Source organism: Paramormyrops kingsleyae, chromosome 20 (assembly GCF_048594095.1).
Source record: "Paramormyrops kingsleyae isolate MSU_618 chromosome 20, PKINGS_0.4, whole genome shotgun sequence".
In the NCBI taxonomy this organism is placed as follows: domain Eukaryota; kingdom Metazoa; phylum Chordata; class Actinopteri; order Osteoglossiformes; family Mormyridae; genus Paramormyrops; species Paramormyrops kingsleyae.
Window position 1 is genome coordinate 9,476,839 of NC_132816.1, and position 13,986 is coordinate 9,490,824.

Consider the following 13,986-nt stretch of genomic DNA (forward strand, 5'->3'; position numbering starts at 1 on the left):
CGTTGTGTTGAAAGTTGATTGTCGAAGATGCCTGTATCTGTTTCAAGCTTTCAGATGTGTCTGTATTTTGTGCTCGCCACCCACTCGCTTAATAAAGTGTGATGCGGGGTTACCCCCTCCCAGCTGGGCGTTTCCATCAGGACAACTAGACATTATTCTCATTACACTCATCCTAATTTAAAATTTTGCTATAACAAAACGATCCTTATACAATTTTAAGAAAAGCGTGAACTATACATGTCTGGTGTGTTTTTTAATAAGGAGAGTGAGGTGGGGCTGTTAGGGACCCTGTAATACCCATCTTGTTAGGGCGCGCCTACTGTCGGCTAGAGAGAATTACAGCTGTTTCACAGACCAACCCTTGGGTACGCGCTTGTGCGCATGTCTGTGGCTTTGCAGTGCTTGTGTGGGTATTCGTCTCTCCTAAATTTTTATACCAATTTAAAATATCACAATTTTGCCAATTTAACAAATTGTGCCAGGGGAGCTTTGGTGTGAAGCTGGATCTTAGAGCGCTGACAAGCAAGGCAAGAAATGGACCAGTCACGTATGTCCTTTTTCAGCCCACGCCAAACAAACTCAGCTGAAAGCAGCTTTTGTGATGCCTTGAGGCCGAGATGGGAAAGGTTATGGACAGCATCGAACACCCGATGCCGTCAGCCAGCTATGCAGCACAACTGGCCTCACAGTTCCTGTTGAGACATCACAAAGTAGTGAGGTATCATCCTGGAGCTGCAGACTAATGTCAGCAGACCGCAACCCCTGAATCTCACTGTCAGCTGCCTGGTCCTCTGCCATTAGTGTATAATCCACACCGAGGCAGACAGAACCAACCACTGAACGTGAAAGGAAATCAGCCACCACATTGTGTTTGCCAGCAACATGATGGATGTCTGTGGTGAATTTGGAAATGAATGCGAGCTGACGCTGCTGACGTGCAGACCAAGGGTCCGAAATTTTGCTCATGGCAGCCACCAATGGCTTGTGATCCACAAAAGCAGTGAATGGGCGCCCTTCTAACAGGAAGCGGAAATGGCGCACAGCTAAGTACAGGCCAAGGAGCTCACGGTCAAAAGCACTGTACTTGCGCTCATTCGGGCGCAACTGGCGACTGAAAAAGGCCAGCGGCTGCCATTCCCCATTAATTAACCAGTTGCCCATGTACTGCGCCCACAGCAACATCAGAGGCATCCTTAGTGATGGCAATGGGAGCTTCCGGCAAGGGGTGAGCTAGCAACGTAGCATCCACCAAGGCCTGTTTAGCAGTATGGAGTACCTGACACCGCTCCGGAGTCCACTCAACCACCGCCTTAGAAGAAACACCTTTAAGTGCAGAGTATAGGGGGCACATAATGCGGGCAGCCCCAGGGATGAAACGATGGTAGAAGTTAACCATTCCCAGAAACTCTTGCAAGGATTTGACCGTGACTGGCCGTGGGAAATCCTAAACAGCAGAAATTTTCTCCGGGAGAGGCACTGCCCCCTCCGAGGTAATGCGGTGGCCAAGCACATTCACAATTAACCCGTGAGCACTGAGACGTGCAAACAATGCCCGAAGATGAGTCAAATGCTCATCCAAACTGGTGCTGGCAACTAAAATGTCATCTAAATAAACAAACAGAAAAGGCATGTCCCGCACAACACTGTCCATCCAATGCTGGAACGTTTGAGCTGCATCCTTGAGCCCAAAAGGCATTCTAAGAAACTCAGACCAAAAGGTGTAACAACAGTGGTCTTAGGGATGCCCTGGGGGTGTACCGGAACCTGATGGTAGCCCCTAACCAGGTCCACCTTGGAGAAAATGAGAGTGCCTGCCAAACAGGCAGAGAAATCTTGGATGTGTGGAACAGGGTACCGGTCAGAGGTAGTGGCATCATTAAGGTGTCTATAGTCCCCACAGGGGCGCCAGCCACCCCTAGGCTTGGGCACCATATGGAGAGGATGTTTCGCCGAGGATGCGGAAAAGATGGGTGTGGTGAAGGTGGGAAACTCTGCCAGGAGGCGCAGGAAGCAGGAACACCAGACAGGTTGGAAGGGCCAGCCCCGCTGAGTGTGCACGGAAAAGAGCAAAAAGTCTCTGCGTTTATCAGGCGCTTATTTTTAACATCCACCAGCGAGTTGTTGGCACACAAAAAGTCAGCCCCCAACAATGGAGTGGAAACAGACGCCAACACAAAAACCCATCGGAAACGCTGCCCATGAAAACAGAGGTCTACTGGCCGATCGCCAAAAGTTTCAATCGAAGAGCCGTTAGCAGCCTCTAGGGGAAAACCACGCACTCCTGACTGCATGTCTAGCTGTGAGGTGGGGAGGACGCTCACCAAAGCACCCGTGTTGCACAGAAAACGCCGGCCATAAATGGAGTCTTCGACGAACAGCAGACTGCTTTGCCATCCGGCGCCCAGCGCAACTACAGGGCGCCGGTCCTGACATTGAGAATTCTGATTGCTTATGAACCCACTACAGCACGTGGCTGCAGCCGGACCCCCGCTGGACGTGTATGCGCTAGCTTACATTCATGCTGCTATATGTTATATTATTCCTTAAAACGTAATTAAAAATAACACATTAATAAATACATGTAATGTATTTTTATTATATTAAAGTTTAACAGCACCCCTTATCTCCCAAACCATGTGGTTCCTATCAGCAACACGTGGCACAAGCATATCTGATACCATATATGGACATAACCCCTCGACCAATCAGAATAAGGGACACGCCCCCTCCCACTTATGACGTCATAAACGAGACCCACTACTAAGCCCTACCCACAATTTGGCTCCGCCCAAGGTACCATATAACATTTTTTTTCCCAACCAACACCATGTCACTGGATTGTGGTTTTTCCCTCTTTGGACGGCTCTCAGTAGGTACTCACTATGGCTAACTGTGAACACCCCACAAGCCTTGCTGTTTCAGAGATGGTCTGACCCAGTCATCTGCCCATAACGATTTCGCTCTGTCAAAGTCACTTAGATCTTTACCCCTGCCTGTTTCTACTGCATTCTACCTGTTGACTATGAGTACCAAATGATACTTTTCAATGTAATATTTCCCAGAATTTGGCCTGTGCTATATTTACGTGCTAGTTGACATTATCAGCTTCATAATGTTTTGGTTCAACAGTATGTATCATGATTGAATTTAATTGATGATTTTTATTTCCATATCTACTTTTTATTGTTACTGGATTCATTCAGACTGATAACCTTCTTTTCGATTCCTACTGGGTCTTGAAGCAGCAGAGATACATTTTCATTTCATTACATTTTGTTACCTGATCACCATCACAAATATGTTATCGGATCAGCATGTATGTGTTTGTGGGAAAGCAACCGCACTCAGAGGAAGCCCACATGCATTCTGGGAGAACATGCAGGGGCAACGTAGGAGCTGATCTCACCACTGCAGAGGTACGAGGCACTGGGCTGCCCACTGTGACAGCAAAGTTGTTAAATTTAGATGGACTCATAAAAGAGGAAGTTAAAATGAACATTTTCACAATAACAGGATAAAGATAGCAAAGTGGGTGGTAATTTTTATTTTTCCTGAAGATGCATAAATACCTTCTGCAAACTCTGAGCAGACTGTGAGTGATAAAGAGCTCAGAGGAGCAGGAGCAGCAGAGATGGGAGCTGGAGATACTCTGACCTTCTGGGGTCTGTTTGTGGTCGTCTTACCTGGTAAGAACAACAACTGGTATTTGTCAGTGTGTTTTGTTCAGAAGTGAATTGTTCTCCATGCTGCAATTACCATTTAATTGGTTTAATTCCAGCCTCGGAAGGGCTGATATAAGATGAGAGGGGATGTTAGCTGGAGAGCACAGACATTTCTACCATTTTCTCTCTTTCTGTGGTTGTATAAATGTTTCTAATATGAGATACAGACACATGGTGCGTTCTAACAGTTTAACAATTTAAGAAAAACATGCCAGTCACAGTAAGGCTTGTCCTGCAGTGGTGTTGCTGGTTGATTCTATTTATTAGGAAGACAATTACTTGATATTTTTGTGAAATTTATTCACAAAAGTTTGTATATGTATGTTTATTATCAAAACAGTTGAAATAGAACACACACACTGTGTAACTGGAACACCTCTCACATGTAAACACAATGACATGCTACAGCGTTGGTTTGTTTTTTGAGGCTAAAATGCAGACTGAAAGTTTTATTCTCAAATTTCACTTTAGCATTCATAGCATACTGTATGTAGGTGGAAAAACGATAGCAATAAACATTTGGCATTAGACTCTAAAACCATCTGTTATGTCTGTGTTTATCCAGTGGATTATAAGCTAAGCAATGCGTTTCTGTTTCAATTTCTTTAAGATTATGCAGTAATAAAAAAAATTAAAACAATTAAAGTACCATGCATTGCTGTCTATCAAATAACTTCAACAAGTTACCAAATGGATGCAAAATCTAAGATATTAATTCCTTCATAATTCTAAGCCATAGAAAGGTTCTCAATGAAACTCAGCATTCCCACATAATAGAGACTCTAATCTCAACATTTATATTATAATATTAGATGAGACTAAAAATTGAGAAATTTCAATTGGTGCAAGTAGTTTTTCCCTCATAAATAGGATTATATCAAGACTGTGTCAGCATTTACACATCAAATTATGTCATATCTGAGTAGCCCAGAATGTCCTGATAAAGACATACAGCATATGTGGCTAAATCATGTACATACCATGTAATAAGCCAAAAATCAAAGGGAGAGAAAAATGCATAAAAATGGATGGGGTGAGAGAGGATGAGACTGGACTGCATGTTTTTTCTTTTTTTTTTGGTTGTGTTTTGATATATAGACCAAAAATTAGTAGAACATAAATATCCAGAAAACATAATGTAACACCATGTGTGTCACGTTCAGCTCCGAACGATCCTCGTGTGTGCCACGCCCCCTCATTACCTCCTGTCAAAACCTGATTGTCATCACCTGTTGCCTATTCCTTCTGCCTTGTCTCGTGTATTTAGTCCTAGTCTCAGTCAGTCTTCCCCAGATTTGTCATTGATGTAATGTTACGTGTGCTGTCCAACCTCCGTTTACCTGCCTGTCTCCGAATAAACCCCGTCTGTCCTGAGTTACGGCTCCGCTTGCCTGCTTGACCGTCAGCTCGCCAGCCCGAAACATGACAATGTGTCAGCATAACTATTTAATTATTCAGTTACTGACATTTCAAACCATAAAAAAAAAATAGACTGATTAATCATTTCAAAAATCTCAAAAGGCCCAAGTCTGCTTTGTGATTGATATGCCTGCAACTCAGACCCAGACTAAGTGACTCAGGAACAACTTTGGGCCAAACTCGCCAGCTGGGACACCCCTATGAAATTAAAATAACTTTTTAATCACATTTCTTAGTAAATATTGTATTGATTTAAAGCAGTAACACAACAAGCTAACAAATGGGCATACTGCATCTTTAAGATCATAAATACATATGATGACTAAAGTAATGTACAGAACCCACCCCCCCCCCCCACCCCAAAAGGGACAGGGCTCATCTGATTCTGATTTAACCCCAGCACAAAAATTTGTCTGCCATACTTAGTCATGTTAAACTGAAACATCCGCGGCCAAGTACTAGCATCGCTACCGCTAACAAGACAGATCACAGGCAGAAAACTCTTACATTTTACGTCACTGCGTCATAATTACATAACCAGCTATTAGTCGACTACTATATTGCAAAACTTGCTGACTAATAAAAATCAGTAGTCATGAAACCCCAAATGTCTATAAAATGATTACTTTTTATCCACCACTTACTTACAGTGGCAATCTAATACATTAGAGGTTCACAGCATTCTCCCGACCTGATCCCCAATTTTTCATTTATTCCTGATGTGCCGCCTCAGATGAAGGTCTGTGGGGCTGCACATCTTTTTGATGCTAGATGAGTATAGTGAGGAGCAATGGGTGACAGTCTATAAAAGGTTAAATGCTATGTACACTTCCATTACTCTGCAGCAACATAACCGCACATTTTTAACATCTGCTCCAGTTCAGATATAATCAACATTTTAATTGTCACTCACAGAAATGTATAGAGTCATTCAATATCAAATCACTCAGGTTGAGAAAAAATTTCCGAGGTCACCCTCTCTCAGATTCCACTGAAAAAAATGCACAGGTGCTCCTATAGCAAACTTAAGGAGAAATCCAAAATATTAGGTATGTATCTCAGAAACTTTCAATAAGATGAACACACTACTTCTTCATAAATTAATTCAAAATAGTGAAATTAAATAACCTGTTTTTTGTTGAGCTGTACATGCTCATGTATGTCTGAAGTTGGACTGAAAGGCTTTTGCAGCAAAATGCATAATATTAATCACATTTTCAAAGGATGTAGGTAAAAAACTAGTAGAGTTACATCCCTAATTTGTAGGATTTCTCCATAGGTTTGGTACTGGAGCATGTGGCCCTTTTTCAGGGGAATCTGAGAGGGTGACCTGGGATCCTCTGGCTGATTTGATGTAGAATGAGCCCATATCTATACTTGTTTACTGGCAGCATGAACAATGCAAATAAACTGAATAATTATTCATTCTGTTAAGAAAACATTAACAGTATGATGTAAAATGTCCACAGTCTCCTGCCTGTCTAACAGTCACCTGGGTCATGAATTCAGTCTTATCTTCAGTGTTGGCATATCTGGTCATGAAATGCTTTTTTTGTCATTTATGTTTTCCAGGGGTGATGACTGGTGAATGGGCTGTATGGTATCCTGAGAAATCAGCCTGTGCTGTGAGAGGATCTACTGTGGTCATTTCCTGTGGATATCATTATCCACAGTCACTCAGAGTGGAGACAGAAATGTGGTGTCATACTAACTGTACACACTATTCATATGTGTGTCACAGTAATGCTGTAAACCTCAGTGCTCAATACACAGGCAGAGCGGAGTGTTTGGGAGACAAAGTGAAGATCGGTAAATTACGGATAAAGGACATTAGAGACACTGATGCTGGAAGGTATAAATTCAGGTTTATAATCGATGATACAGCTGAAAAATGGACTGGTCACCCTGGAGTGATTCTTAAAGTTGATGGTAAGTCTCATTAATTAAAAACGTGTTCCAAAATGGTATTGCCATGGTTCTTCCCTTAGAGCCAAATTAGCCAATCAAGAAGTCAGTTGAGTAGAATCCAGAGTTTGTCAATCGTATTTTCCAGAAGCACAATCACGGAAAAATGGCCACCACAATGTTTTGTATAGTCATGGCAGAGGGCCCCAGTCAGCCAAGGGCACCGTGATAAAGGTCCAGGCAAGACGTCCAGACGTGCCGTGAGAACTAGGTGTGTTTATGGCTGAGAGGTAGCAGTCTTTGGAAGTTTTAGCTGGTCACATATTAAAACCAGTTATATTGTTTAGCCTTCAACATAGTGATAAGCAACAGAGCTGAATAAAAGTCATACAACCAGGGCTAAAATAAGATACAGTTACAGAAACACTGAAGCTAGATCATGCAGCAATAATTCGACTATATTCTCTAACGGTCACATAGTATTTTGCAAGTTACATCTCTATAGTTTTGTCCTAAGGATTACATTCACTAAGTGCTATTCAATGCTAAATGATATTCCATAGTATCACCAAAGAGCTCTGCAATGTATTATTTTGAAAATAATGAAATAATCTCATCTTTATTAAATGTATGGTCTGTAAGACTGCTACAGTCCTTTTTATATAATTAATATTTTGTTACATTTAAAAATATAAGACTATAGCTAGAGGTTTAGTCTTTCTCTGAATCTGATGTTCAATTTTCAAAGGGGGAGAATCAGTGAATGAGAAAACTAAGTATGACTGTCTGTAGAATTAAAGGTTATGGTGATGTCATTTAATGGAAATAAAGGAGTAAGAGAAGGAGACATTGTGGAATTAACATGTGGCACAGACAGCTGCTCTATCAGCGGATCAGAAAGACTTCCAGCTCATTAACAGATACACAGTCGAAACTTCACTTCAAACCTGCCTGCAAATATCACTCTAAAACCTACTCCTGTGCTTTAAAAGGCAGTTGTAGTGTCCAAAAATGTAATTCATTGTTCAAGATAAAAAGCAGTATAAGTAAAGTATCGGAGACAACATTGATATTTCATTATGTTTTTGTGGGTTCTAGGTGGTGCATGGACTGTAGATTATCCAGAGAAAACCCTGTGTGCAGTGAGAGGATCGACTGTGGTCATCAAATGTCGATATGATTTTCCAGAGTCATACAGAGTGGATTTGATGATATGGAGTCATAATACTGATGACTGTGCAGGAAAATCACATGTCTATAACAGCAATAATACAAACATTAGTGCCCGGTATGCAGACAGAGCAGAGTTCCTGGGAAACAAAGAGAAGAACTGTACATTAATGATAAAGAACATTACAGAGACTGATGCTGGAGTGTATAGATTCAGCTTTACAGCTAATGGATGTCTACAGTGTGTTCAACATGGAGTAGCACTGCAAGTGGTTGGTGAGTCTGTACTTTGCTGTAATTTCACCTTATTTTTGTATCACACAGCATAACCAAACTGTTTGTATTCTATGCCTGTTTTCATTTAGACACATACATTACTGCTGACAATGCTAATTAATTAATGAATATGTGCAGCAGAAAGGCGATGACAGCAATGAGAGGCTAACTGCACTGCAGTGCATAAGCTGCGATTCTGAATAATACTGCTTATTAATACCTTTAGGATTTATACTCTTTGTCATGGTGTTAGAACCTGTGATAGAAATACCTGCAGAAAACTCCCATTGCTTGTTCTTCTATGTGCTGCATAACTTCAGAATTAAAGGTGGTGATGACCTCATCTAGAGGAATCTCTAAAGCCCCCCCCCCCCAAAAATAGGCCTAATGATGCCCCTCATTAATAAACAGAAACCCATTTTGTTCACAAAAACTAAATAAATTCATGTCGTGAATGAAAGTAAGTAATTTTGTGGACGAAATGTATGTCATGAATGGGCACATAGACACACAGCAACTACAGTGAGAGTTTGTTGATAGTTTGTGTCATATTATTGTATTTAAGCAGCGTTCATTTTAAACATCCCAAGTATCACTTATTTACAATGGACCAAATGAACCTACAGGTACTAATTAAGTAACTTTTCGTAGACAAAATGCATTCTGTGGAATCGCAAAATAAAGTTTGCCCACTTTGGTATTCATTTTGTAACTCAGAAAATGCATTTTTTCACTGAAATAAACTTTTTGTGCTTGCAGTGTTTTTTTGGAACCATGAAATACATTTAATCTTTTACTGAGTCATGACAGGCAGGAGTAGGCACATGCCGGTGGGGAGTAGTACCTTCCTATGACCAATGGCTTTTATTTTCCAGACCTGTGTAATTACATTTAACTTGAATTTAAATACAATAAAAATGCCAATACTGTACCAAAACAATAAAATGGCAAATGTGAATGGATTAACACAGTGATTCTCAAAGTGTACGGCACTGTGGGGGGGGCACAGCAAATCCCAGGTTGAGAGTTTTCTAAAATGTGTAGTGGAACCAGAACATGTGAACGGAGCAGAGTGTAGTGATGAGAATTTCTGCCCCCCCCGCTCACAGCCACTGCAGATCGCTTCTCTCATTATCGCTCCCCGCTCTGGTCGGTATTCTTCACTTGCTCCAAAAAAGAGAACAATCTACACTGTATTTTAATTTTAGCTTATCTCTGAATCTGATGCTCAATTTTACTCTCAATACAAGAAAAGGGGGAGAATCAGTGAATGAGAAAACTAAGTATGACTGTCTGTAGAATTAAAGGTTATGGTGACGTCATCTAATGAAGATAAAGGAGTAAGAGAAGGAGACATTGTGGATTTAACATGTGCCACAGACAGCTGCTCTATCAGCGGATCAGAAAGACTACCAGCTAATTAACAGATACACAGTCAAAACTTCACTTCAAACCTGCCTGCAAATATCACTCTAAAACCTACTCCTGTGCTTTAAAAGGCAGTGTAGTGTCCAAAAATGGATTTTATTGTTCAAGTTAAAAAGCAGTATGATGGCATTTTTTAAGTAAAGTATCGGAGACAACGCTGATATTTCATTATGTTTTTGTGGGTTCTAGGTGGTGCATGGACTGTAGATTATCCAGAGAAAACCCTGCGTGCAGTGAGAGGATCGACTGTGGTCATTAAATGTCGATATGATTTTCCAGAGTCATACAGAGTGGATTCGATGATATGGAGTCATAATACTGATGACTGTGCAGGACAATCACATGTCTATAACAGCAATAATACAAACATTAGTGCCCAGTATGCAGACAGAGCAGAGTTCCTGGGAAACAAAGAGAAGAACTGTACATTAATGATAAAGAACATTACAGAGACTGATGCTGGAGTGTATAGATTCAGCTTTACAGCTAATGGATGTCTACAGTGTGGTCAACATGGAGTAGCACTGCAAGTGGTTGGTGAGTCTGTACTTTGCTGTAATTTCACCTTATTTTTGTATCACACGGCATAACCAAACTGTTTGTTTTCTATGCCTGTTTTCATTTAGACACATACATTACTGCTGACAATGCTAATTAATTAATGAATATGTGCAGCAGAAAGGCGATGACAGCAATGAGAAGCTAACTGCACTGCAGTGCATAAGCTGCGATTCTGAATAATACTGCTTATTAATACCTTTAGGATTTATACTCTTTGTCATGGTGTTAGAACCTGTGATAGAAATACCTGCAGAAAACTCCCATTGCTTGTTCTTCTATGTGCTGCATAACTTCAGAATTAAAGGTGGTGATGACCTCATCTAGAGGAATCTCTAAAGCCCCCCCCCAAAAAATAGGCCTAATGATGCCCCTCATTAATAAACAGAAACCCATTTTGTTCACAAAAACTAAATAAATTCATGTCGTGAATGAAAGTAAGTAATTTTGTGGACGAAATGTATGTCATGAATGGGCACATAGACACACAGCAACTACAGTGAGAGTTTGTTGATAGTTTGTGTCATATTATTGTATTTAAGCAGCGTTCATTTTAAACATCCCAAGTATCACTTATTTACAATGGACCAAATGAACCTACAGGTACTAATTAAGTAACTTTTCGTAGACAAAATGCATTCTGTGGAATCGCAAAATAAAGTTTGCCCACTTTGGTATTCATTTTGTAACTCAGAAAATGCATTTTTTCACTGAAATAAACTTTTTGTGCTTGCAGTGTTTTTTTGGAACCATGAAATACATTTAATCTTTTACTGAGTCATGACAGGCAGGAGTAGGCACATGCCGGTGGGGAGTAGTACCTTCCTATGACCAATGGCTTTTATTTTCCAGACCTGTGTAATTACATTTAACTTGAATTTAAATACAATAAAAATGCCAATACTGTACCAAAACAATAAAATGGCAAATGTGAATGGATTAACACAGTGATTCTCAAAGTGTACGGCACTGTGGGGGGGGCACAGCAAATCCCAGGTTGAGAGTTTTCTAAAATGTGTAGTGGAACCAGAACATGTGAACGGAGCAGAGTGTAGTGATGAGAATTTCTGCCCCCCCCGCTCACAGCCACTGCAGATCGCTTCTCTCATTATCGCTCCCCGCTCTGGTCGGTATTCTTCACTTGCTCCAAAAAAGAGAACAATCTACACTGTATTTTAATTTTAGCTTATCTCTGACTCTGATGCTCAATTTTACTCTCAATACAAGAAAAGGGGGAGAATCAGTGAATGAGAAAACTAAGTATGACTGTCTGTAGAATTAAAGGTTATGGTGACGTCATCTAATGAAGATAAAGGAGTAAGAGAAGGAGACATTGTGGAATTAACATGTGCCACAGACAGCTGCTCTATCAGCGGATCAGAAAGACTACCAGCTAATTAACAGAAACACAGTCAAAACTTCACTTCAAACCTGCCTGCAAATATCACTCTAAAACCTACTCCTGTGCTTTAAAAGGCAGTGTAGTGTCCAAAAATGGATTTTATTGTTCAAGTTAAAAAGCAGTATGATGGCATTTTTTAAGTAAAGTATCGGAGACAACGCTGATATTTCATTATGTTTTTGTGGGTTCTAGGTGGTGCATGGACTGTAGATTATCCAGAGAAAACCCTGCGTGCAGTGAGAGGATCGACTGTGGTCATTAAATGTCGATATGATTTTCCAGAGTCATACAGAGTGGATTCGATGATATGGAGTCATAATACTGATGACTGTGCAGGAAAATCACATGTCTATAACAGCAATAATACAAACATTAGTGCCCGGTATGCAGACAGAGCAGAGTTCCTGGGAAACAAAGAGAAGAACTGTACATTAATGATAAAGAACATTACAGAGACTGATGCTGGAGTGTATAGATTCAGCTTTACAGCTAATGGATGTCTACAGTGTGTTCAACATGGAGTAGCACTGCAAGTGGTTGGTGAGTCTGTACTTTGCTGTAATTTCACCTTATTTTTGTATCACACAGCATAACCAAACTGTTTGTATTCTATGCCTGTTTTCATTTAGACACATACATTACTGCTGACAATGCTAATTAATTAATGAATATGTGCAGCAGAAAGGCGATGACAGCAATGAGAGGCTAACTGCACTGCAGTGCATAAGCTGCGATTCTGAATAATACTGCTTATTAATACCTTTAGGATTTATACTCTTTGTCATGGTGTTAGAACCTGTGATAGAAATACCTGCAGAAAACTCCCATTGCTTGTTCTTCTATGTGCTGCATAACTTCAGAATTAAAGGTGGTGATGACCTCATCTAGAGGAATCTCTAAAGCTCCCCCCCCAAAGTAATTTTGTGGACGAAATGTATGTCATGAATGGGCACGTAGACACACAGCAACTACAGTGAGAGTTTGTTGATAGTTTGTGTCATATTATTGTATTTAAGCAGCGTTCATTTTAAACATCCCAAGTATCACTTATTTATAATGGACCAAATGAACCTACAGGTACTAATTAAGTAACTTTTCGTGGACAAAATGCATTCTGTGGAATCGCAAAATAAAGTTTGCCCGCTTTGGTATTCATTTTGTAACTCAGAAAATGCATTTTTTCACTGAAATAAACTTTTTGTGCTTGCAGTGTTTTTTTGGAACCATGAAATACATTTAATCTTTTACTGAGTCATGACAGGCAGGAGTAGGCACATGCCGGTGGGGAGTAGTACCTTCCTATGACCAATGGCTTTTATTTTCCAGACCTGTGTAATTACATTTAACTTGAATTTAAATACAATAAAAATGCCAATACTGTACCAAAACAATAAAATGGCAAATGTGAATGGATTAACACAGTGATTCTCAAAGTGTACGGCACTGTGGGGGGGGCACAGCAAATCCCAGGTTGAGAGTTTTCTAAAATGTGTAGTGGAACCAGAACATGTGAACGGAGCAGAGTGTAGTGATGAGAATTTCTGCTCCCCCCGCTCACTGCCACTGCAGATCGCTTCTCTCATTATCGCTCCCCGCTCTGGTCGGTATTCTTCACTTGCTCCAAAAAAGAGAACAATCTACAATGTATTTTAATTTTAGCTTATCTCTGAATCTGATGCTCAATTTTACTCTCAATACAAGAGAAGGGGGAGAATCAGTGAATGAGAAAACTAAGTATGACTGTCTGTAGAATTAGAGGTTATGGTGACGTCATCTAATGAAGATAAAGGAGTAAGAGAAGGAGACATTGTGGATTTAACATGTGCCACAGACAGCTGCTCTATCAGCGGATCAGAAAGACTACCAGCTAATTAACAGATACACAGTCAAAACTTCACTTCAAACCTGCCTGCAAATATCACTCTAAAACCTACTCCTGTGCTTTAAAAGGCAGTGTAGTGTCCAAAAATGGATTTTATTGTTCAAGTTAAAAAGCAGTATGATGGCATTTTTTAAGTAAAGTATCGGAGACAACGCTGATATTTCATTATGTTTTTGTGGGTTCTAGGTGGTGCATGGACTGTAGATTATCCAGAGAAAACCCTG

At 40.4% G+C, this 13,986-nt stretch overlaps 1 long non-coding RNA gene across 2 annotated transcripts; it reads left to right on the forward strand.

The window, feature by feature from the left end:
• Positions 1–6,995: 6,995 nt before the first annotated feature.
• On the forward strand, positions 6,996–13,985 carry LOC140581348 (uncharacterized). Of its 2 annotated transcripts, XR_011984436.1 has the most exons (5): positions 6,996–7,070; positions 8,145–8,492; positions 10,110–10,457; positions 12,073–12,420; positions 13,949–13,985. It is a non-coding gene; the product is annotated as an uncharacterized lncRNA (long non-coding RNA). The 2 variants fall into 2 exon arrangements; XR_011984435.1 differs by lacking the exon at positions 13,949–13,985 and having other exon boundaries at positions 12,073–12,789.
• Position 13,986: the final 1 nt, after the last annotated feature.